Source organism: Lactuca virosa, chromosome 6 (assembly GCF_052849685.1).
Source record: "Lactuca virosa cultivar CGN04683 chromosome 6, Lactuca_virosa_CGN04683_v6, whole genome shotgun sequence".
Taxonomy (NCBI): domain Eukaryota; kingdom Viridiplantae; phylum Streptophyta; class Magnoliopsida; order Asterales; family Asteraceae; genus Lactuca; species Lactuca virosa.
In genome coordinates this window covers 180,831,235-180,855,224 of record NC_136431.1, presented here as the reverse complement: position 1 = coordinate 180,855,224, position 23,990 = coordinate 180,831,235, and the positions used below count along the sequence as shown (strand labels likewise).

Here is a 23,990-nt window from a genome sequence, read left to right as displayed (position 1 = left end):
GCTATGTGCAGGAGACCTGCAGAGTTGACTCATGCAACAATATTCTTTTCCACTATCTGTTCGGATGTGCGAGGTGAGTTTTTCTCACTATACTTTTGGGTCGAAGGCACCAAGGCCGACTCTTTGGATTGTCATCCTATAACATCCAATAAAAATTTAACAATTTAAACCTTTTCAAAACAACCCTTTTGTCTAATAGAAGTGTTACAAAGCCATTGTTTCAAAATATTATTTAAAATCAGAGTCTCCCAAGATCCAGTTAGTTGTAAAACCAAGGATGTGTACGGTCACGCCTTCGCCTTGCCACAGTCCACTGAAGTACCTACAACCATAAACCAAAATTGTAAGCACGAAGCTTAGTGAGTTCCCCCAAAATACCAACACATGAATAAATAACATATTTAAATAAAACCTTGTATTGGGTCCGCAGCTAAAAGACTGGATTACCCCTGAGCTCACAGTATGAGTCTGGCTTGCCTATCGGTCCCACAACTCATATATGGCATCCTCCTGAGCCCACAACATAAGTTTGGCTTACCTTCGAGCCCAAAACTTGTGTATGGCTTGCTCCCTAGTCCAATCGGTCCTCATATTAGAGTACCAATGTTTGTCCCTTAGTACGAGTCTGGCATACCGACCGGTCGTCAGCTCATATATGGAATGCTACTGAGTGCTCAGTATGAGCATGGCATGCCCAACTCGGCCCTCAGCTCATATCTGGAATGATCCAACACCCTTAAGCCCTCAATACGAGTCTGTCATACCACCCGGTCCTCAGCTCATATCTGGAATGCATCTTAGCCCCCAGTATGAGTCTGTCATGCCTCACCTGGCCCTCAGCTCATATCTGGAATGCTCCAGGGTTTGTTGGCTATAGAACGAAGTAGTACAACCTCAATGCAACACAATATGTCTATAATAACAACATATACATATAATCATGGAGACAGAATCATAGATTGCCCTATCGATCTACCAGACTAGCATATGAATAACTAGCATAATCATACATATCTACTACATATTCCGCATATCAACAAATATCAGGTTATCAAACCAATGGGCCAGCCTTGGAGCCTTCGACCCGTAAGTACAGTGAGGAAAACTCACCTTGCACTGCCGAATCTCAAGGAAAGAATCATTGGCTGCTGGCTCGTAAGAATAGTCGCGCTATCGATCACAAGATAAACATCCATGAATAATCGGATCTGACCCACACTAAGTGTCCAAACTAGGGTAAAAGACCTTTTTATCCTCTTCATATCTTGACACCAAAGCCAAGGCCCGAACATGGCCCAAAACATCCCAAGGTCAAACCTGATCCAAATTTTGGTCAAAGTCAAAGTCAACAGCCGATGTTGACCAAACACGTCGTGTTGCCCCTTGGGCACGCCATGTTCTTCCATCATCTAGATAGTTGGGAAAACCCTAGCCAACACATCGTGTTAGCTTGTAAACACTTCGTGTTTTCCTGAGATTCAACAGCTTAATACAATAAGTTGTTTTCTCCGATACCAAGAGCACCAAAGCTTAGATCTAACCTCTCATGTGGTCTAGAAGGATAAAGTTTCCAACTTTATCCATTGGCACTACCCAAAAAGGTTAAAAACTCAATCCATAAGCTTAATAGTGCAAGGGCTTAACCAATAAGCACTTAATCCATAAAAACATAGCCCAAAAACATATATCTGACTTCCTTGAGCTGGAAAACCATGTAAAGTTGACAACATCATGTTCATGCATGTCTAAATGAAGTTGTTAAGCTCAAAAAGGACTTAATAATTGACTTAATGCATGCATGACACCAAAACTCTCATAAAGCTTGCACCTTTATGCGCAAGGATACTAAAACAAACTCAAATCTGATAGAACAAGCCCTTAAACTACCTAACTCATCCATTAACCCAAAAAGGGACCAAAAGCAATATAAAGTAACTATGAATAGATCTAAACATATACAAGACAAGATGCAAACATGATACCTCGGAAAGCTTCCCTACAAGATGATGATTATGGACCCAAAGACTTTCCACCCTGCAAGACAACTTCAAAATCTCCCCTTCCTTCACAAAGACCAAAAATGAGCAACAAGAACTTTTTACTAGCTCAAGAAGACCATCAAGATATTTAAAGATCGATTTTAGGGTTTTAATGGCAATGGAGGTTGGTAATGAGGCCAGCCATGAGGACTTAAGGCCTTTATATAGGGTGCAACACCCTAAAAATTAGGGTTTTCTCCACTAACCGCCAACACACCGTGTTATGGCATAAATACGTCGTGTTGGCCTTGATGAAAGCCGCGTTTTTTCACGCCGTGTTGGTGCCGCCAACACGACATTTCGAATCCTTAGATGGTGATTATACACAAAGTTGCTCCTTAAATTTTTGGGTGTTACAACTCTTCCCCACTTAAATTAGATTTCGTCCTCAAAATCATTCTTTACAATCTCCTCTATCGGACTGATGATCCCGAATGATCTCCCTGAATCCCAAAAATGACTGGGGAAGTCACCCCGATCTGATGACCGCCCACCCTTATTGATGTCGAATCCAAATTAGAAGATACCCAACCGCTATACCTGAAACTGAAAACCCTGAACAATGTCGGACTCCATGACAGACAATACCAATCAAAATTGCCCCCACAAGGACTCATTTTCACAACTCGAACCGAACAACCTATCCAACCTAAGCGAATTTATAGATACCCGAGAACATATAACCCCGACCACCTACCAGATCCCTGATAAAAGACAATCATCAATACCTAGCTCAAACCAGGAATTCAATACCTACCAGATCCCTGATAAAAGACAATCATCAATACCTAGCTCAAACCAGGAATTCAATACCTTTTCCGAAAATAACCCAAACACACTAATCACGAATTTCCCACTAATCCCAAGTCTATAAGACGCACCAAAATCCTTTAATTAACCCATGACTCCCTGACACGCCACTCCAACCACTGCTCCTACGAGCAAAGATGAGAATTCCAGGAATCCCACACTTACCTCCAATCCTTAACAATTCAGATGTACCCCCATCAAGCAAAACACCCGATACATTAATGGAAAACTTTGATTTAAGACTTCATAATCGGTTCCCCACCTTGATAATCAACCCCTCATAACAGCTTGTGAGCAAACATGATTATAATGCAAACATTCTGAGAGACTTTCTGATATCCGACCGATATTCCCAACAAACTTTAATTATTCCCTTTATCCAAACCAGCTGATTGTGTGTCTCCCGACTTCCATTAATGCATAAATACCGAAAGTATCATACTCATATGAAATCAATAATCATGATCACTAGGCGCAGCCTATATCTGGAATACCCTTATAAGGTCCTCAACATAGGTCTGGATTGCCACCGAGCCCACAACATGAGTCTGGAATGCCTAACCCAGCCCTCAGCCCATGTCTGGAATGCTCCTTCTATTACGCCGATCTCGTCGACATCATATATTTCGCCTGGCACTCGTGACCCATATCACGGCCAAAAGACTCTCAACCTCTTTCCACTGCCTTGCAGGGACCTAAATAATGGCCCTCTCAATACTAACTGCACAACAAGCCGAAAACTATACCACACCCAATCTCTTTCATAGAACTAGCTGCTACCAATGAAGAGTCGACGAAATCGTGGTCGCCCACAACCCGAGAACTAGACAACGGTTTCACCCTTGATCCAATTCAAAGGCTACCACCCAAATGAACCATACACATAATTTGAACCAAGCCCCAAAGATATCTTGTCCAGCCTACATACACACACTGAATTACCACAATGCACATCCTTAGGGAACCCATAACCTCTCCAAAAGAGCAGATATACCAAAGTTCTATTGAACGACGAACCACAAACATTAAAAAAAGACATCCTCATGATCGATCGAAATAAGATTCCATACTTTATTGACACTAAACAGGTTCCACCAATACCTAACCAGCTCGAGCAGAATTCCACCCCACCTGCATACCACCACACTAACATCCTGTCTTTAAACGCAATGACCAGCCGACCCCAGGTTAGGTTTACATCCTAACCTTGAAGGTCACAAGCCTATTCACTCCTTCCCTGAATTCGGAAAATTGAAAGGGCAAAATCCCCACCCTAGATAACAACATACCAAACCATCAATCAACCATTCTACTTCCACTTGATCATAATGGTCGATCCGTCTACTTCCGACCGATCATAATGGTCGATCCATCCTTGAGTCTTGCGACTCGAATATACGGTCTTGAGCAAAACCCTCTATATCTTAAAACCAACAAGATTATCTATCTCTGCACCAAACAATCCAAACCAAAATCGCCGATTGGGCCAAACCATTACCATACCCAACCTCATGCCCGAGAAATCATAGCCAAGATCGATAGATACGGAGCTACTACCACGAATCATGGTATCCAACCATGCTATTTTGTCACAACCAGTCCTTAGAATCCCTGAGGCGACGTGGAGCTTCTGAGACCAAGCGAGTCCGAACGTGGGGCGTTCCTTCTACGCGGCGCGTATGCGAGGAGCGACGTGTCTTTTATCGAAACGTTCCTCGATTCAAGTATATATCCTTTGCTTCCAGTAGTGTGGGCCCAATACTACCTTCCACACCTATCCATACTTTCCTTAAGGATCATCTCGGGTCCTCTAATACCTACTCAAAATAATACTCCAAATACCTGCTCAACAACGAACAACCACACAAATACTACCTAGGCTCTCCTAGGATCCCCCACCACCCCTGCTATCAGCTACTGAAGAACTACTCAAAATGTCAGTTAGCTACTTTGTGAACATAACCACATGTAATAAAGCTCAGATAATCCTTCAAGTAAAAGACTCATCCCTACAATGGTTGGACTCACACAAAAGCTACGCAATAGGGTCCAACCCATCACTCTATGATTATTCAAGCTTGATTACATATGACTTAACATATTCACTTAACAGCTAACCCGCATCACTTAAGAGTCTCCCAAATCAAAAAGGAAGCAACATTCGAGCAGTGGAGTCAACTGGCACTAAAACATAATCAAATCAGCCGGATTCTCATACGAAATTTTGATCCCTATCTCCCAACATCTCGGATACACATTAGCATACTCATGCACTCTATCCTCACTCCCTATAGGAATGCTATATATATCGAGACTGGCCGGCTGACCCCACATAACTCATCCAACCTCCAACTGCCACACGACCCTCCATTGGTGCCAGATAACTATCGCATGAACTAAACACCATCACATACTGCACAGCTTAAAAAATCTTAGGCTAAAAGATTTAATCCTACAACGGTTGGAATCAGACCAGAGCTGCACAACAGGACCAAATCCATTACCCTAAGGCCATTTAACTCCTGCAGTATGTGACTTAGCACGTTCACTCAATAGTTAGTTCACACACGAAAGAGTTATAAAACAATCAATAAGGCATTCTACAAGAGATACGACATCATATATCAGGAAATTCTATCATACGATTCCTGAAGATCCCTAGCCTATCACTAGCATGTTGTTCTAACATATCATAATATCAAATAACTGTGTAGTAATTTGGGTTCTAATTATTGGCTCCGACTGATCGTTCACATCGCATCCTACTTGATCATTTTGAAATCCGATTTGAAATCTTTTTCCCTAGTTTAAGATTGGATTTACACGAGTGTTCCTCCAATTCATTCAAACCAAGGATCTGATACCAACATGTAGCATCTAAAAGAAATTCAACAAATTAAACCTTTTCAAAACAACCCTTTTCTCTAATTGAAGTGTTACAAAACCGTTATTTCAAAACATTATTTAAAATCAAAGTCTCCCAATATCCAATTAGTTGTAAAACCAAGGATGTGTACGGTCACGCCTTTGCCTTGCCACAGTCCACTAAAGTAGCTGAAACCATAAACCAAAACTATAAGCACGAAGCTTACTGAGTTCCCCCAAAATACCAACACGTTAATAAATATCATATTCAAATAACAGCATGTACTGTGTCCGTAGCTAAAAGATTGGATTACCCCTGAGCCCACAGTATGAGTCTGGCTTGCCTATCGGGCCCATAGCTCATATATGGCTTGCTCCTGAGCCTAGAACATAAGTCTGGCTTACCCTCGTACCCACAACTTATGTCTGGCTTACTCCCTAAACCAATCAATCCTCATATTAGAGTAAAAATGTTTGGCCCTCAGTACGATTCTGGCATACCGACCGGTCCTTAACTTGTATCTGGAATGCTATTGAGCCCTCAGTATGAGTCTGGCATGCCACACTCATCCCTCAACTTATATCCGGAATGCTCAAATACCCTTCTGCCCTCAGTACAAGTCTGGCATACCACCCGGTCCTCAGCTTGTATCTAGAATGCATCTGCGCCCTCAGTATGAGTCTGGCATGCCCTACCCGACCCTCAGCTCATATCTGGAATGCATCTGAGCCCTGAGTATGAGTCTGGCATTCCCCACTCAGCCCTCATCTCATATCTAGAATGCATTTGAGCCCTCAGTATGATTCTGGCATGCCACACCCAACCCTCAACTTATATTTGGAAAGCTCCAGTGTTTGTTGGCTACAACATGAAGCAGTACAACCTCAACCCAACATAATTGTCTATAATAACAACATATACCGATAATAACGCAGACAGAATCATAGGTAGCCCTACCGATCTACCAGACTATCATACAAATAACTAGGATAATCATGTATATATATTAAATACTCAACATATCAAAAAATATCAGGTTATCAAACCAATGGGCCGACCTTGGTGCCTTCGACCCGTAAGTATAGTGAGGAAAATTTACCTTGCACTGCGGAATCTCACGGAAAGAATCGATGGCTGCTGGCTCGCAAGAATCGCTGCACTATCAATCACAAGATAAACATCCATCAATAAATGGATCCGACCCACACTAAGTGTCCAAACTAGGGTAGAATACATTTTTACCCTCTTCATATATTTGCCCTAAAGCAATGGCCCAAACATGGCCCAAAACATCCCAAGGTCAACCCTAATCAAACTTCTGGTCAATGTGAAAGTCAACAGCCAATGTCGACCAATCATGTTGTGCTGCCCCTTAGACACCCTGTGTTCTTCCATCATCCAGATAATCAGGAAAACCCTAGCCAACATGCCGTGTTGGCTTGTAAACACTCCGTGTTTGCCTGAGATTCAACAAATTAATACAATAAGTTGTTTTCTCTGATACCAAGAGCTCGAAAGCACAGATCTAGCCTCTCATGTGGTCCACAAGGATAAAGTTTCCAACTTTATCCATTTATACTACCCAAAAAGGTTCAAAACTCAATCCATAAGCTTAATAGTGCAAGGGCTTAACCAATAAGCACTTAATCCAGAAAGACAGCCCAAAAACATAGATCTGACTTCCTTGAGCTGGAAAACCATGTAAAGTTGACAACATCACGTTCATGCATGTCTAAATGAAGTTATTAAGCTTAAAAAGGACTTAATAATTGACTTGATGAATACATGACACCAAAATTTTCATAAAGCTTGCACGATTATGCACAAGGATACCAAAACAAACTTAGATCTAAAAGAACAAGCCCTTAAACGACCTAACTTATCCATTAACCCAAAAGGGACCAAAAGCACCACAAACTAATTATGAAGAGATCTAAGCATATACTAGACAATATGCAAAATTAATACCTCATAAAGCTTCCTAAAAGATGATGATTCTGGATCCAAAGGCTTTCCACTCAGCAAGACAACTTCAAAATGTCCCATGCCTTCACAAAGACCAAAAATGAGCATCAAGAACTTCTTTCTAACTCAAGAACACCACCAAGAGACTTAAAGCTCAATTTTAGGGTTTTAGTGGCAATAGAGTCTAGTAAGGAGGCCAGCCGTGAGGACTTAAGGCCTTTATATAGGGTGCAACACCCTAAAAATTAGGGTTTTCTCTATCAGCCGCCAACACGCTATGTAATGGTACAAACACGCCGTTTTGGCCTTGATGAAAGTTGTGTTTTTTATTATCTAGACACGCCGTGTTGGTGCCTCCAACATGCCGTGTAGAATCCTCAGAATGTGATTATACCAAAAGTTGCTCCTCAAATTTTCGGGTGTTACATATCCTAATTTATCGCATGATTGTATGTAGTAGTGATCCGTTAGAACTGTCTCCTGGTATACATGATGACGCTATGCTTAGTGATTTGTTAGATCTATGTGACTGTCTATATATGTTAGCTACGGTTTGATATGGTATATATTGATATGTGATGGTATGCATGGTTAAGGCAGTCTTGCTTTATGCTGAAGGCAAAAAGACCCATGGTGTCCTGGATAGAATGTAGGCTATAGGGGCGTACCAATCAGGCCGAAGGCCCAAAGAACATTCCAGATAGGTTGAAAGCCCGGTGAGGCGTACTAGTCATGCTGAAGGTTTTGTGACCATACAAAATATACTGTAGGCCGGTGGGGCTTTCCAGTCGGACTGAAGGCTCTGTATGCCTATTGTTTGTTGTTTTTAATATGATTATGTGTTGTGTTGGTACTTTGGGGGAACTCACTAAGCGTTGGCTTTCAGTTTTAGGTACTTCAGAGCATTGTGGGAAGGCGAAGGCGTGACTGTACACATCCTCATGTTTTGGACTTATGATTTTGGTAAACTTTGATATAGAACATGTTTTGAAAACTATGTTGTAAAAATTTTGTGATTTTGAGTTGGTTTCTAAAAGTTTAAATTTTTCATGATTTTATTGATGTTACAAGTTGGTATGATAGCCGTGGCTTGAGTGAATTGGAGGAACAATCATGTGAATCCAGTCTCAAACTAAACAAAAATATTTTTAAAATTATTTTCAAATTGTTTTTCAAATAATCAAAGAGGATGTGGTGTGTACGATCCATCGGAGCCGGTAAGTAGACCCCAAATTACCACATTGTTATTTGATATTGTGATATGTTAGAACAACATGCTAGTGATAGGCTAGGGATCTTTAGGAATTGCATGATAGAATTGTCTGATTACACGATGTCTAATATCCTAGGATTCTTCTTTATATGAATTTGACATCATTACTGTATTTGCTTAGTGTATGCATCATGGTTGTATATAACTAAGATTCTATAGCCTGAGAATGTTTGGTTTGGCCTTATTTTCTATTCTAGTCTGATGAACTGCTTAGGGTAGGATCAGATATTCCACTATCTATAGGGTCTAGTGTTATGTATGATTAGCATACACGAGTGTTGTAGGGTTGGTGGAAGTTTCATGGATGAGTTGGGTGGTCTTAGTCAGCCAGTTATGTTATGTTTAGCTTTTCTCTAGGGAGTGAGGATTGAGTGTATGAGTATGCTATTGTGTATTGTTGGGGTTGTTGTGATGATCCTCTAAGAAAAATATAGGTAGGTGTGGAAGGTATTATGGGCTCTTACTACTGAAAGTACAAGACCCGTATGCATAACAGGGAAGTCACAACCCTTGGGCTTTATTGGGAGGTGGTCCCCCTGTTATGTTATGTGTGTTATCTGATATCTCTCTATTTTATTTTCAGTATGGTGATGACAAGACGATTTGAGGCTCGATCTGGATCGGGATCCGGAGCTGGTAGTCGGGGCTGGCCAGCTGTGTCTAAGGACAGGATTAGGGAGATTCTCCATGAGTAGGTTGTGGCTATTGTCCAGGGTTAGATATCGGAGCTATTTGGGTCTATCAAGACCGTGATGATTGAGCTCTTTGAGGACAAATACATCACCCTTGTTGAGGCTGCTGATGTTGCAACTACCACAGTTGTCGCGACTGCAAGGATTGGTGCTGAATGGGTTTTTCAGTATCGGGACTTCAACAATACGAAGCCCCAAAATTTTGATGGAGATCAGGACCCGATCATATCCATGAGTTGGCTATCTGACGTTGAGGGATGCTTTTTCACCTGTTCTTGCCCAGTTGACCAAATGGTCAAGTACGCTGAGGTCCGGAGCGAAGGATTGGTACGTGGAGACTTGTTACGGGATCGTATTATACTAAGTAGAGAGCTACTGTCTCTTGGGAATGGTTGTCAGAGATGTTCCATAATAGATATGTGTCGCGGGTGGAGCGTGGGAGGTTGGCCCACGAGTTTTTGGACCTAAGGCAGGGGACTGAGTCGGTGATGGAGATCACCAAGTTGTTAAGAAAGATAGGGCCATGTTTTGTATTGAGTTTGCTTTTGAGTAGGCTCAGATGACCCGTTACTTGAGCATGCTCAAGACGGACATCATGCAGTTTGTTTCCACCCAACGTTATGATACTTTGTTGGAGATGCAGGAGGCTTCCAGGCAGAGTGAGATTAAGATAGAGCTTCAGATGAGAGAGCAGAGATTGGCCCCAACGTAGTCGCAAGCAGTGCCGAAGTGGTTCAAGGACGCTGATTCTGTATCTGAGAGTCAGAGGGGCCGCACTCGCGGGAAGTGTGGTAAGGTTCATGATAGGGCTTGTCGATCAGGAGGTGTGTGCCATAAATGTGGAAATGAGGAGCACTATGCGAGGGAATTCCATCAACCGTCCCCAGCCCCGAGTTCCAATATTTTCTATCATTGTGATTAGGTTGGCGATGTGAAGGTCAACTGTCCATTGCTCGACGCCAAGCCGACGCAGGCCCTGATGCCAACTACTTTGAGGATCACCGATGGGCACCAGGGGAGGGCAGAGCCCCAGAGGGCTCGAGGTTACGCTTTTCAGCTCACTACCGAGGACGCCAGAGCAGATTCAAATGATGTGAATGGTACATTCCTAGTGAACTCTTTGCTTGCTCTTGTGTTGTTGACTCGGGTGCGAGTCTGTCTTTTGTATGTCGATCTTTCAGTAGGGAGTTTGATATGCCTATTGGGGAGTTAGGGTGTACGGTTGCGGATTTCTTTCGCCAACGGACATGAGGTTTCTGCGTCTGTGGTATTTCCAGGATGTGTGCTCGAGATATTTTGGGTGCCTTATTCAATCGATCTGATCTCTATACCCGTGGGGGATGTATGTTTGATAGTGGGTATGGACTGGTTGAGTAGATTTGGTGTCATGATTGATTGTAAGGGTCAGTGGGTGGTAGTTCAAACCCCAAGTGAGGGCCAGCAGGTCGGTTTAGGGTTTTGTTCGGCAGCCAGGGCTCGTCAGTGTATTCAGCATGGGTGTGTAGGTTATTTGGCCTATGTGGTTGACACTCAAGATGGGGATCAAATTTCAGTTTCAGAGGTTCTAGTGGTACGGGATTTTTTTCTGATATATTCTCGGAGGAGTTGCTCGGTGTGCCTCCCGAGAGGCAGGTCGAGTTCAGGATTGACCTTGTGTCGGGTGCGGCCCTGATCGCCAAGGTATCATACCACCTGGCACCCCCTAAGATGGAGGATTTGGCATCTCAGCTGCAAGAGCTGCTAGGCAAGTTGTTCATCAAACCGAGCAGTTCTCCGCGGGGAGCGCTGATATTGTTCGTCAATAAGAAGGATGGTTCGCACCAAATATGCATTGATTATCGGGGGTTGAACAATTTAACAGTGAAGAACCGTTATCCCCTCCCGTGGATTGATGACCACTTTGATCAGTTGCAGGGTGCATCTTGGTTCTCCTAGATAGATCTAAGGTATGGGTATCATTAGGTTACAGTGAGAGCGGATGACATGGAGAAGACTGTATTATGGACTCATTATGGGTATTACGAGTTTGTGGTGATGTCATTTGGGCTCACCAATGCACCTGTTGTGTTTATGGATTTGATGAATCAGGTATGCAGGCCGATGCTCGATCGATCTGTCATTATATTTATTGATGATATCTTGGTGTATTCCAAGACCAGAGAGCAGCATCTTTGTGAGCTTCTGGGGGCTTTGAGGCGAGAACGACTATATGCTAAGTTCTCGAAGTGCGAATTTTGGTTCTGAGAGGTCTAACTTCTGGGGAACCTTGTTAACCAGAATGGGATTTTGGTCGATCCAGCCTAGATCGAGGCGGTGATGCATTGCGAGGCTCCAAAATCTCCCTCTGGTATCAGGAGTTTCTTGGGTTTAGTAGGGTACTATCGGAGATTCATTTAGGATTTCTCCAAGATTATGGTACCCCTCACTCGTCTGACGAGGAAGGCAGTGGATTTTCGATGGGGCCCAAAGCAGTAGTCGGCATTTGAGACTCTTCTACAGAGGTTATGTGAGGCCCCGGTATTGACCCTCCCAGAGGGAGTTGAGGATTTTATGGTATTCTATGATACATCCATCACCGGTTTGGGGGCAGTCCTCATGCAGAGAGGACGGGTGATTGTTTGTGCTTTGCGACAGCTGAAGCTGCATGAGTCGTGGTATCCCACGCATGATCTGGAGTTGGGGTTGGTGGTGTTCACCCTTAAGATTTGGAGGCACTATCTATATGGGGTACGTTGTATTGTCTACACATATCACAAGAGTTTGAGGCATATTATGAATTAGCCAAACCTGAACATGAAGCATCGCAGGTGGCTGGATGTAGTAAGGGATTATGACTGCAAGATCCTTTACCATCTGTGTAAAGCGAACGTGGTAGCAGATGTTTTGAGCCACAAGTCGGCGAGGTCTTCAGTTTGATGATGTGTAGGAGGATATTAGTTGATTCTCCGCTTTTGGGACTGATCAGGGAGGCTCGGGTCAAGGGAGTTCGGGAGGAGAACTGGAAGAAAGAGATGATCAGAGGTGAGATTGACATTTTGGACACGGATAGTCAAGGCTATTGACCCGGTGTGGTTGGGTCTGGGTCCCATTTTTTGGTGGGATCAGGCAGATTGTGCTAGAGGAGGCTCATAAGTCTCGTTTTTCTGTTCATCCGGGGGCCACCAAGATGTATCAGGATTTGAGATTTAGCTATTGGAAGTTGTGTATGAAGAGGGAGACAACTTGGTATGTTGAGAGACGCATGACCTGCATTATGGTCAAGGCTGAGCATCAGAGGCTACATGGCAAACTGCAGACTCTAGAGGTCGCCATGTGGAAATGGGAGCATATTTTGATGGATTTTATCACCATGTTTCTGAAGACGACAAAGGGTTTTGATACGATCTGGGCCATCATGCATCGATTCACCAAGAGTGCTCACTTTTTGGTTATCCGGGAGAGTTCTTCGGCTAAGAAGTTGGCCAATGTGTATGTCCACGAGATCGTTGCTCGTCATGGGGTTCCGGTCTCCATTGTTTCAAACTGTGATGTTCGGTTCACCTCCCGTTTTTGGCAGAAGTTCCATGAGGATCTAGGCATGATGTTAGGGTGCAAAGTGACGCTTGAATGTATTTTGTGCTTACCCTCTTATACTATGTAATGAGTTGTCTTTCTTATAAATAGGAAGTGAGTGACACTCATTTATGTAATGATCGTTTTGGAGTGTTAGTTTTAGAGAGAGAAATAGCAAACCCATTTGTACTCTTTCTATAAAAACTAATGAGAGCTTAAACCAGAATTATTTACTCCATGTGTTCACGATTTGTATGATGATTCAGTAGATCTAATCAATTCCGCATTTGTCATCATAATCAACACAACTAGAATTGGTATCAGAGCGGGTGTTCTTTATTTATCAAGAATGGATCCATGATGGAATTCCAGATTTGGTGATTCTTCATTGTGTTTTGATCTTTGTGTTTAGACAATGTTGCATTCTAGAAACTGAATTTTTCCTTGATTTGATCCATAATTCGATTTTCTCTCTCTAGAATACTTGTTTGTGTCATTGTCCTCTCTCTAGAAAACCCATTCAAAATCACTATCTCTCTCTAGAAAAACTCAACATGTTATTGATTGATCAAAGATGGTGGACTTTCCCTATGATTCTTGGATTGTGATCATTAAACATGTCAAATACAAAGTCAATGTAAAACAATTCGATGGATTAATATTGAAAGGCGGGTTGATTTCATGGGATACTTTGGTTTCTTATGGATGTTTGAAGGATGATCATGGAGGATTGATTTTTCAACCACTTGTGCAGAATGAATGCTTGACTAAAATTTGCAATCACATGATATCTTGGAGAGATAATCTAAAGGAAGGAAAATAAAGAGATTTGTTTGATAAGGAATACAGTTCTCTAATTGAAAACCCAAGTGATCTTCTTGCTCTTAAGTTTGTTGAAGCTCAAGACTATGGAGTTCAATGTGATGTTCTTGATGTTCTTGAAGTTCATGACAAGAAGATTCAAGTTGATTCTCATGAAGATGAAAAAGTTTTTTGCTCGATTGGAGTTCAAACCGATGATATTTTGTGCTCTTGTGATTCGTTTGAAGGAATGATTCCTTATCGAAAGCCGTTAATCCAAGAAATTCTCAAATATCATACTCCAAAAAGATATGACCCAAACTTTTCAAGTTAAAGTTGTTGAAATTAAGTTTGTTCATGAATTAAAATATTCAAGTTCCAAGAAGATGAGAAAGAAAAAGAAGGAGAAGATCAAACGTAAAAACAAGCGGATTTATTCACAAAAATCGTCAAATGTTTTTGTGAATCCAAAATCCATGAAGCAAATTTGGGTTCCAAAGAAACAATCTCCAAGTGTTGCATTGAATTTGAAGTCAAAACCCAAAAGTGTTGATGGTTCTTAAGAATATGTTCTTGGATCGTTGATGAACATGAAGAACGAGTTGTACAACACGCATCGTGGGTGGTACAATGTTCAAATTGGAGATTTTCTAGCTCCAACAAAAGAACCAAGATCTTCTAAATTTGATTCGTTCGTTGCAAATGGAACTCGAATCGTCGAAAAGGTATCTCAAATTCTCAAATGGATTCCAAAACGTCCATGATTTCGATTCGTATTTTGTGTTTTTCATTTTTGATCGCCTTGTCTCGTTGGATCAAATCCGTTTCAACCCCATTGAATGATCCAATTACTTTTGTTTAGATCAAACCTCAAAAATCAAAATCATGTTATGTTAATATTCATTAATCCAAAATTTCGATTTGTTTACTATTCCATTTATCCAATTTGAAGCCCAAACATTCATTTATTTTACTGTTCATCCTACTTGAGCCCAAAATCCAATTTTGTTCGTTATGCTAAACCAAAAAAGGGTAAACTGATAGTCCTCAGTTCGACAATGCGTCCTTGTCTGTTCTTCATTCTCGATCTTTTTGTATTGATAGAGTCAAAGATAAAGTTAAAATCGATAGAATCGGAATTCGATTTGCGTTAAGTTGGAATCGATTTTTTTTGTTCGTTGGCTGATTCAAAAGCGTAGTAGGTTGAAGTTGAATTGGTTTTGTTTGAATTTGACTATTTTCATCGAATATTTGGAGTCGTATATGGTTGAACTCCTAAATCGAATCACAGAATTGAGTGTGTGATAACTGATTTTGAGTCAAAAGAGCTTGATGCCAGTTTCGATTTTAGGATATCCAGAAGTGGTTACACTTAGAAATCGAATTTCAGTTGTTTGGAATTATACTTGGGTAGATCAAAGTATGATTTGTGATTTCGATGTTAAAGTTGGTTCGATTGTTTGGAATTGAATGGGTAATTTATGCTTTTGATTTCAAAGGCAGTTGGGTCAAAAGCAAATGGATGTAATAATCGGCTCTTGAGTATTGAGTCTTGATTTCGAAGCTTGTTGTTGTTTATGTTGATTTTGATTGATATTGAGGATTCGAAATTGGTTATTTCGATTTTGGCATAAGACTGATTTTGGAGTCGATAGTCAACGTTATTTGACGAAAAGCGAAGAATTGGAATCGACTTGGATGGATTGATTTTGATTTCGAAGACTTAAGGTTTGTTTGGAAAGCGAAGTGTTTGGAGTTTCGATTTTGGAGTCAATTGTTTAGAGTTGATGGGTTGTAGTTCGTTAACGAATGGTTGCTTTGTGATATCGACTGGGAAGGTGCAATAATCGACAGATTGTTGATCTTGGTTCGTTAACGAAGGGTTGATATCGATGATTTGGGTTGAGTAACAAAAAGCGAAAACTGTGTTGAAATCAATCGATGGCTAGTTGAATGAAAAGCGAAGAACGAAGTCGTAAATGGTTAAATGGTTGAATGGTCGATTGTTCGTTTTCATTATAGGTAGTTTACACACTTCGTTAGCGAATCCTTAGCTACGCTTCATTGGCTATGAACTTTATACACTTCGTTGATGGAGTCTTTGAGACGAAAAGAAAAGTGTTGGATTTCTATTTTGACTTTGATGTGGTCAAATCGTTTCATTCGCCTTCTGTTTAAAGAAGTGAAGAAGAAAAGAAACAGTTCATAATCACATCTGTAAATCCCCAAATTGCTTGAATATCAATCAGATCCGTTTGATGGTGCGGAATCCCAATCAAACGGATGATGTCAGATCAAATAGAAGAGAAGGAGAAGAAGAAGATGATGAATCTTGTATGTATTGATATGAATGAAGATCCGGATACAAAATTCACACACACACTAACACACACTCTCTTTTCCCTCTCTTTAGAACACCTTCAAATGCACACACTTAAGCTCCTCTATTCTTTCTCATCAATCTACTCCTCACCCCTTACACCTATATTTATACATGAGAAACATGGGCTTGGTGAACATGGGCCGTGAATGGGTTTACGCCCGTAAACCTGTTTACGACCGTAAACACCTCCCTGACCGTAAACCTGACCGTAAACTCATAAAACATTACAGAAAAATACATTTGCCTAGAAAAGCAAAGTATAAACCATATTTTTGACCCAACAATCTCCCCCTTGGTTTATAGCTTTCATTTCTTAATTGACCCAACAAGCTCCCGCTAAAAAGTAGCTGGCTTTTCTTGTTAATCTTCATCAAGAGCTTGGCTTCAGCATTTATCTTCAATTTCTTCACAACTTCAAGATGAACTTGATGAATCTTCAATGAATGACTTAATCTTGAGCAGTTGGGCTTTTCTTCAGAATTTGACATTGAACGCACATTGGGTGAGGATGCTTGATGTACTGATTCTTGAAAGATAGCGCTTTCAGCTTGAGAATCTTAAGAGAGAACACCAGAGAGAAAAAATCTTCTGGATCACTTTAGCAGGTACAACGATAGCAGCAGACTGATTGAGGAGGCTTCAATGCAATCCGTCACATAATCTTCAATTTCTGTTTCACCTTGCTTCTGGGGTTGAAGGATTAAATGTTGAAATACCAATCTTCATTTCTTGCTCCTTCGAATGAGAATTCTTCGATGATCACGGATGAAGCCTTGGCTCAGAAAATCTTTGATACAGTCTCCATGAGTCTTATCTACACCTGAATTCACTTTTCAACACAAAACAAAACTAAAAGAAAACTTAGCTCACAATATTTTACAGAAACAAAAATATTTATGTATTTTCTAATTTTTTTTTGAACAATAAATAAAACAGAAATAACACTATTTTTGGATTTTTAATTTTTCTGATTTTTCTTTGATTTTTGAATTTTTTTAGTTCTCCCCCTAAATTTGTGCATAAAAGAAAACTTATGAACAAATTTAACAAAAACAAAAGACAAAATTGCAAAAATGGTCCATGTGGTTGGCAAAATTATGTAGTTTTGGTCCAAAACGAAATGTTGGTGCACTACTGGTCCAATTTTAGATACCTTGTGTGGTTTTGGTCCATATGGTTGTATTTTCTTGTGTTTTTGGTCCACATCCCACCTAAAATGACTAATATGCCCCTTAAATAATTATATTTTAATTTATTTTATTTATTTTTTATTCTTATAATAAAATAAAAAACAAAAACAAAATAAACCCACCACTCTCTCTCTCTCTCTCTCTCTCTCTCTCAACACCATCATCGGACCACCCATTCCAATTAAGTCACACCCCACCACACCCTAAAATAAGACCACCATCATCACCACTCCTACGGCGACTCTGTTACCCTAGCTCCGGTGGCGGCTTCCATTGCGAGATCCACAACAAGATACATGATACGACGGCGAGACATCTAGATGTCATTAACAAACTTAGGCTCGAACAATTGGAATCACAAAATCAAGTGAAAGATTCAACTGAAGAACCCTAAATTCGTCGTCATCGACCAACCGGAACAACTGGACTATCACCACCATCGATCGTCGTCACGTTCCCCACGGTTGCTCGATTTCTACACCATTGTTTGATTTTAGCTCGAATTAGGAGGGCAATTTCAATCTCAGATCCTTGAAATTGACTTAAATTGACTTCGTATCCTCTTATCCTCATCTTGTTCGAAAGAAGTAGAAGTTGATCTGGGAGAAGGAGGTCGGGAAATTAGAACCCTGGCCCTCAACTCTCTTTTACTCTGATTGCGTCGCCACCATCAACCTCACTTGTTCCCTTCAAGCTACCTTTTGCAACATCGGCCATTCGATAACAAAATCGACATCAATCCACATTTCAACGCATAGAACAATTTTGTGGTTCAAGACCGCCTCTGGAGAAAGATGGATCTGTGGTTCAACATCCACCATTTTCTTTAAATCCGTCGATTTTCCGACGTTTTGGTTTGATTTTTCAGGTGAATGGTGGTGGCGAATGGTTATCAGGTTAGGGAAGGAGAGGTGCTGGTGGGGGAGATGGAGGTGGTCGGGCAGTCGACAGCGAACGGTGGTGACGAATGGAGATAATGGCAGGAGCGGTGAGAAAGAATGATTGTGTGTGTTCCTAAGGGGATGTTAGAGAACAAGGATGGTAGCAGGTGGATGGTGGTGGTAAACGGCGATGATGAAAGGCGGATGGTGGTAGTGAACGGAAATGGTAGTGGGCGGATCGTGGTGGTAAATGATAATGGTGGGATATGTTGGATGTTCTTGAGAGGGTAGCATCTGGAGGGTGTTCTTAAGAGAGAGAGAGAGAGAGAGAGAGAGAGAGAGAGAGACTTTTAATAATTAAAAACAATAATATAAATATAAAAAATAAAAAATACAAATATGAAGGGCATAATAGTCATTTTAAGTGTACAGCGACCAAAAACACTAAAAAGATCCAATTTTGGACCAATCGTGCACCAACATTTCGTTTTGGACCAAAACTGCAGAAATTTGACAACCACAGGGACCATTTTTGCAATTTTGTCAAAACAAAAACAAAAACATTTGGGATCAAAGTTGTGAGACAGCCTGAACTTATTTATTAGTACCTTCATTTTCATGAATAGATCTGGTCAATTGCTGGTATTTTGGTCCACTTAAAAACAAAGGATATTGACAAAATTTTCCAAATATACCATTTAGCTGACAACGACCACGAGTATTGTTGTCCACTTAAATTAAGCAGCGAGATCTACAGACAACCTCTAAATGGTTCAATTTTAGTTGCACTAGAACGTGTTCCCCACTTCCTGATATACCCTGGTTATCAAGAACTTCCGAAGAACTCCTTACTTTAGGTGAGTAAACAATTATTAAGGAGGAAGACAGATTTAGAGATAGATGCATATGTTGTGTCCCAGGTCGGATCTATTTCAATCACGCAGAGGGGACAACATATGACTAACAGAGATAGAGGGTTATAGAAATAGTAGGGTGCAAATGCTGTGTTCCAGGTCGGATCTTCCGATCATGCAGAGGAGACAGCATATGGCTAACAGATAAGAAGAATTTCATAGATAAGGAGGTGCGTAGAAATAGAGTTGCATATGTTCCAATCCAGGTCGGATCTTCCGGTCACGTAGAGGAAGCAACATATGACTGACATATAGAAAGCAAGAAAATAGTTTCCTACAGACCTACTTTATCAAAACCCCTCAGTCGCCCTATCAGAACCAGAATTAAGGACATAAGTCCGTACATCAAGGAAAAGTCGAACCACTGTTCTAGATGCGTATTAATTTAGTGTACCTTGTAAGTTCATGTGTTTATCTCACTGCTCAATCTACCCGAGCGTCGTATGGTCGGTCCAAAAAATCCTAACTAAATCCACACTTTCATATCCTTCGTTCCTACCAGCACATTGATCACAGAGTCTAGACAATTCAGATTTAGTCCTTTACACATGTTTTAGACTGCCCGTTATCACTTTCTTGATATCACTTCCCAATAATAACTACTAACGAAAAACTATAAGAAAATAAAAAATTGTCTTTGAAATGAATTAGATTAAGATAAATTCAGGAGTATAGAGAAGAAAAACTCAAACCGTAATTCACCGATTGAATTTGCATCCAGAAGGTCTGAGAACAGCACGCATAATCTCAGAACAGATCCGAAAATTCTTCATGTCATTAAGCACTAACCCCATTAGTGATCACTTCCTTTCTTCCCTTCTTTCCTTTCCGGCAAAGGACACATACTCTCGAACAAATTTTTGAGTGTTGTACAGTTAAGAGATATTCCCTATCATATGCCAGGAGCGGCCACTACCAACAAACCGAAGTCTGATGATATGCCTCCATAGCTGCTCCGACACAGAGCGGGATCAGTTGGTCTTTGGAACCCTGTAACACCCTAAAAGTTCAAACCAATTTTTCACAATTGTAAAAACACATTTTTATTCGTTAATTGTTTATAAAACACCATTGTATCACATAATCGATCATAACATCATATCCCAAGATCACAATCTAGAAATCTCCACGTGTGTGTACTGATCAAGCTGGCGCCTTCCCGCGATCCTCACTAGTACCTGAAACACATAACACAAACACTGTAAGCACGAAGCTTAGTGAGTTCCCCAAAATACCATAAATAACACATATTAGCCACTCGAGGCTATAACTCTGTGGGTCCGTGCACCCAAACTCTGTGAACCCTCAGGTTCTAGCTCTGTAAACATGCACAACATAAATCACATAGAATAACGCAGTGCAACACATATATAGCATACAACACTGTATCACATAACTCTGGTTACCTACTCAAGGTAAAATGTAGTGAGAAGACTCACCTCGGATATCTCAGTAAATCTCGAACTCTGTAAAATCGGGTCTAGCCTCCGCCTAATCATACGAAATAAACACTCTACATCAATACATCTCTCAAGGCTAGACTACTCCTCCTCTTAGTACTCTCAGAAGGGTAAAAGACCATTTTACCCCTCCCATGGCCCAAAAGACCCTAAAGTTGGCCAAACCCTAAAAGTCAACAAAAGTCAACTTCTCGGGTTACGCGGCGCGTACCAGATGTGTACGCTAAGCGTAACCGGCTGCTTCTCAAAATCGGGGAACGCCACCCAGTACGCGGCGCGTATTGGGATTACGCCCAGCGTACTCCCCTGCTTCAGTCCTTCAACTCTTGGGGTCTTAAACAGTTAAGACCCACGTCCAACTTCTAGATCTGACCACCCCTAAGCCTCATAATCCATAAAGTTGATGACTTTAAGCCTTTGCATGGCTTGGACAAGTCACGAACACCCATACTACTCCATTACCCACACTAGAAAGCTCAATACTCAAGCATGACCTCAAAATCACGACGAAGATAGGAACTTTATGGGTCTACAACATAAATATCACTGAGATGGGATAGATCTAGGTCCAAGGAGCTCATTACACTCATAAAGTCTCCACCTTTGGGACTTTTAACCCTAAAAATGGTCCAAGAAACAACAAATCAAAATGAAGAGGAAAGTTTTTAACTTTATACCTCTAAAAGCAGCTCCTTCCTCTGTAGATCTCAGATCCAAACTTGCACTTCAAGCTCTAGCCTCCACAAGCTCCTCTCCTTCTTCTTTACTAACACACCAAGGCACTTTTAGCTCAAAAAATCACACACACTCACAAGGAACGATGGAGGGTTCTCCCTTAGGGTTTTACTCACTGTTATGGAGGCTGAGAAATGAGCCTTAGCATCCAATATATAGGGCACAAGTCAGATTAGGGTTTTGCACCTGGGCCGGGTACGCCCAGCGTAACTATGGGTACGCCCAGCGTACCTGAGCGACTCCGCGTCCAAATAAAGCGCATGAGTACGCACAGCGTACTCTAGAGTACGCCCAGCGTACTCACTTGCCACAATTTTCCTCTATGGGCTAAACTTGACACTTTGAATAAAAAGAAGAGTTAATTAGTTGTACCTGAATTTCAGGATGTTACAATCCCAGTCCATTTTGAAACTAGGTCGACCTTTGTCATTATTGCAGGGTACTCTCTCCCATGACATCTCCTGTTTATCATAAACAGAAGATGATGAAATATTAGAGTCATTTGTTGATTTGGGAGATTAAGACTTCGGAACCCATTTGTAGTTGGGTTTAACCCATTTGTAGTTGGGTTTAACCCATTTCTTTTTCGATCTGATCGGTGGCTCAGTACTTGATGTCGGCCGTTGAGATGATTTTGATTTTGGCTTCACAGGAGCATCTCTTGGATTTGGCTTCTTGGCCGGCATTCCCTTTTTGCCTTTGGGATTTGGATTCTTGGCCTTGGAGATTGAGTTCTTGTCCTTCATGGCATTTCAGTCGTCATTATTTGAACATGACCTTGAGGGGTTTCTTTTGAAGTATCTCCCTCTTGGCGCGTTCTGCCATCCTTGTGCGTAGTAGGGAACGTATGCACGATTTGGACAGTTTTGGGCAATGTGACCAGGTGTTCCACAGTGAAAACAAGTCTTTTTCTTCACTGGGAAATTGTTTCTTCCTGCCCCTAGTGGCGTGTCCTTGCCTTGTCTCTTATTGTTCCCACAAGCACAGTTACAACAGGCACTCTGTTTCACTGGAATTGGTGGCCTGTATTTCTCAACAGTAGGTTGATCAGAAGCAGCTGAGTTCGAAGCAACATATTCAGAGTTCAAGGAGATGTTGGTTTGTTCAATGGTATTCTCTTTGTTCTCATCCTCTGCTACTTTACCTGCACATGAAGTAAAAACATTAGAATCTTCAACCTGCATACCTCCTGACACAAATCCAGATGGTTTTCCATAATAAAGATGTGCCTCCTTGTCAATTTCTTCCTGTGTCATAGGGATGGATGTGTAGTTATGATTGAAAGGTGTCATACCCTAGACCTTTTTGTTGGTTATTTTTAAATTGCAGACAATGGTCTATCATGTTTGCAACTACTTCGCTTGACACATCAAATTTTTTAAAATCAAAATCTCCAGTTTCAAATTTGCCTTTTAATGTGTCAAGCTCAGCAGTTAATTCAGTAAGTTCTCTCTTAACATAGTCATAATTTTCACATTTGTTGCTATAGTCTTCTTGAAGCTTCCTAAAGTCTTTGGTTTTTACTTCTAATTCAGCCTTTAGGGGTTTCTGTCCTTTCCTGAGTTTATATCCTTCATATCTCAGGTCTTCAACTTCTCTTTTTATCAAATCATTATGTTCAAGAAGAATTTTAATCGTATCTTCACAAGATGGAGTACATGAAACTCCATTGACCGGGATGTGTGCGGAACTCATTGTTTTTCCACACTTCAAAGCGTTAAGTTCTTCAATTACAACAGCAAGACTAATATGATTGAGATCTTTTGTCTTCTTGATGACAGCCACGTTCATATCCCACGATTTCAAAAGTGAATTTAGTAGCTTTTTGTTTATCTCAGATTTAGTTAAGAAGATCCCAGCTATATTCATCTCAGTAGTAAGTGTAGTAAATCGCTGTAACTGAGCTTCCAGTGTTTCTCGAGGGATATAATTGAACATGTTGAAATTTTGTCTTAACATATCCTGACGACTTTCTTTCATGTCTTCAATTCCCTCGTAGACCTCAAAAGCCATTAAAATCACAACTAGAAGCCAAAATCAAACTTAAAAATCAAACCCTTTGACTACAAACCTCAAAAGTCAATTTTAAAAAGTCAAACTCAAATGTTAAACTTGAAAAGTCAAACTTAAAAGTCAAACCGAAAAGCTAAATTTGAAAAATTAAAAGTTAAACGAGAAAGTCAAAGTTTAGAGTCAAAGGTCAAACTTTAAAAGTCAAAGTCAAAATTTTAAATAAAAAGTCAAAAATAAAAGTCAAAATTTAAAAACTAAAATTTTTGGTTGAAAATAGAATTTTAAAATAAAAGAAATTGAATTTTTGGGCTAAAAGTGTCAATTTGCGAAATTGGGTTCGAAAATGAGAGTTTTTCAATTAAAAACGGAAGGAATGGAACAAGATGCTTGGTAGATCAACTGGTAAGGCGCGTTTG

At 40.8% G+C, this 23,990-nt stretch overlaps 1 long non-coding RNA gene across 4 annotated transcripts in view; it reads left to right on the top strand.

The window, feature by feature from the left end:
- The window catches only part of LOC145122609 (uncharacterized), a 79,601-nt gene that overhangs the window by 29,348 nt on the left and 26,263 nt on the right, over positions 1-23,990 (top strand). The window contains exon 3 of one of the 4 annotated variants that reach the window (XR_013714656.1): positions 8,567-9,136. The exons of the other annotated variants lie outside the window; for them this stretch is intronic. This is a non-coding gene — a long non-coding RNA (uncharacterized LOC145122609). Of the gene's footprint in view, positions 1-8,566; positions 9,137-23,990 lie in introns of those variants that run through there. 4 annotated transcript variants of the gene reach the window in all.